Below are 3,040 nucleotides of genomic sequence, written 5' to 3' on the forward strand. Positions count from 1 at the left end.
CAACATATTAGTTTATTGCTATGGTTACACTTTGTGTTCACCACATGTAACCTTCTGAGTACATGTTGCGGTCCATCTAATGTTTAGATCAGCGTTAGATCATTTTCCATATCTCCTTAACCAAACGCACCTAATTCAGATCATCAGCTCATTAGCAGAGACTAAAAGAGCTGTAATGGGTTGTGACAGAAAGGAGACATCCAACACATGCAGTGTTGGTTGTCCTTCAGGAACGTGGTTGACAAACACTGATTTAGATTATAGCTAATTCAAAGTGCTTGCCAGCGCGGAAGTTCCTGTCAGATTGTGTGAAGAAATAAAAATGTGCGCACATACAGGAATCGGTAAGGCATCTAATTTTAATTTTATAGCAAGTATCTGATTCTTAATCAAAGTATTTAAGATTTTTGATTCCCAACCCGACTCAAAAATGAAAATGGCCTGTTCATTTACTTAACCCAGACTATGGGAGATGTAGGTGTCCCTCCACCTCCACATGGCACTTTCAAAATCCAAATGAAATGAACGTATTTATATTATTATTTACTATTTATGGAAACATTCCAAGTTGACTTGTAGTTTTTGAATCACCAGGGACCACAATTGCAGCTTAAAAAAAAAAAAGGTCCAGTTTTGGGTGAACTCTCTCTTTATAGCACACCTGAGGTTTCTAGATAGTGTAGCACATGCAGCTCAGAAGGAACTCAACCTTCATTCAGCAAGTCAGAGCAGAGTTTTCATATTCAAGTTTGAAGATTGGTTTGTGTAATGTTGCTGTAGTTTTCACTGAGGTGTGTTTACAGCGGCACCGTCTTCATTTATTTCTCTTCTGTTATTACTGTGACCTCATACATGACTGAGATACTTGCATATCTCTGCTTGGAAAAATGAATACCCATAACTTCAGAGTTTACGTTCGTGGAGGTTATTGAATAGTGTTTTGTGCTGAACTTTCATTTTACTCTATGTAGTTTTACAGAATTGTCTCATTAAGTTGCTGCATGTTTATATGAAGCTTATTGAAAAGCAATGAAGGTCTGGATGAAGGAGTAACAATGTCACTTTAAAGCAACAGTTCACTCAAAAAGAGAGTTAATTCTGTCATTTATTCATCCTCTACTTACAAACCTGTTGGTTTCATTTTAATTCAAAGGACGAGATCTTGAAGAATATTGGAAAGTTTTAGACATTGACTTTCACAGTACTTTTTTCTTTTGGATGTCAATGGCTTCTGTATATAAAAAAAAGAAACTTAAAGGTTTGGAACCACATGAGGGTGAGTAAAAGGACACATTTATATATTTTTTCTCCTCATGTGAAACATTTGATTATGGTTTCCAGTTTAATGTTCTTTTGTGTATGTAGTGTACATGCAGATTTTGGATATGAGCTACTTTTTAAATCAGACCCCCTAGTGTTTTGTTGATTTTGCGTTGGATTCAGCAATCACAGAATCACAAAGTTGCAATTTTTTGTGATCTTACAAAATTCTTAATTTAAACGCAAAATTATCACAAAAAGATTAAATAATCTCACAAAACATCTAATTCTAAACCACATAATCAAATTATATTTAAATTATATTGTAATTAATTGCTTTATGTGATGTATAGACGTTGCATGTAGACGTTGTGTTGCAGCCTGTGTGGATGAAGCATCAATTGGGAATGATTTACACGTGAAGTCAATGCAAAGATGTGATTAGACATCCTGAGTGAATGACCTGGTGCTATTCATCAGGCGTTTGACATGCTTGAAGCTGCGGTCACACTTGACTTTTCTTCCCATAGACTTCCATTCATACGCAAGCGAACGCGTCAGACCAGAAAACGCAGGGTCATGCGGCAAGTTTCGCAAGTTGCTGCGGTGCAAAGTTCAAGCTTGGTGAATTCTGACCTGCGAAATCGCATCACTTGACTGCGTAAGACCAATCGAGGATCAAAACAGGACCTCTCTGGACAGAAATTTAAAACATGGAGCAATCGCTCGCTTTTTTTAATGTCTAATAAGCTTGTATAATCCCACCCCTTTTCGTAGCGCCGCACGACAGAATTTCGCATACACAAAGCCCGGTGTGACCGTAGCTTTAGACTGCAAAAGAAAGTGGGAGCAAACATCTAACAAATGGATGACAGCCGCTGGACATGACCGAACTAAAGGTTTACAAAGAGTTTTGCTTTAGGGGTATGGCTGGTATTATAATGTGCATCAAATTGATAAATGACTTGGTTTAACTCTTTCAGTTTTACAGCAATCTGTGTTTTAGGTGTGTTTAGATCTTGTCTTGACGAGACCACAATAAAGAAGCTTCATTTTTATGATTTGTGTCAGAAATTGCACATCTAACATGGGCTACCTAAAATAGTAAATAATTTTATATATATATATTTTTTAAATCACAATGTTATCACAAAAATCGTGAAAAACTCAGGGGGTCTGTTAAATATGTAGGAAACTCATAAAATTGACCATGAAGATCTGCAGAATGTTGATTTTTTTTTTGTGTGTGTGAACTGTCTCTTTAATGAAGACTTGAGCTGATGTAACCATAACCTCCTTCTGCCATGTGTTAAGAATAATGATTGCTGCATCTGCTGGTGCTCATATGAGGACATGATTGTCTTTATCAACAGGATTATGCCAAAAATAATCATTTTAATATCAAGGAACTCACTAATCAATCACATCCCTCATGAATATGTAATGTATTACTGGAATTTCAACACCAAACATATACATGGAGGAGCTTTTTTTGTAGAAACAATAGTGTACAGAGTTTTTCAGTGTTTTGTTTTGTACTTACCCTGCAGGCCAGTTTGGTTTATGATGTTATATTTGAAGATGTTTCTGAAGTCTGAACAGTTTGCACAGATGTTTCCATGTCTAATTCAATTCATTGTTTGTACTTTGCAGATTTAACAATGTATGCATTATAAAAATAAGTTGAGTATTTAATGAACTGTATGATCCAGAAAATAAATGGATAAATCTATTTTCCAATGTTTTCCATGTTCACTCAAGCAGAAACACAACAAACAGG

This window comes from Danio aesculapii, chromosome 10 (genome assembly GCF_903798145.1).
Source record: "Danio aesculapii chromosome 10, fDanAes4.1, whole genome shotgun sequence".
In the NCBI taxonomy this organism is placed as follows: Eukaryota; Metazoa; Chordata; class Actinopteri; order Cypriniformes; family Danionidae; genus Danio; species Danio aesculapii.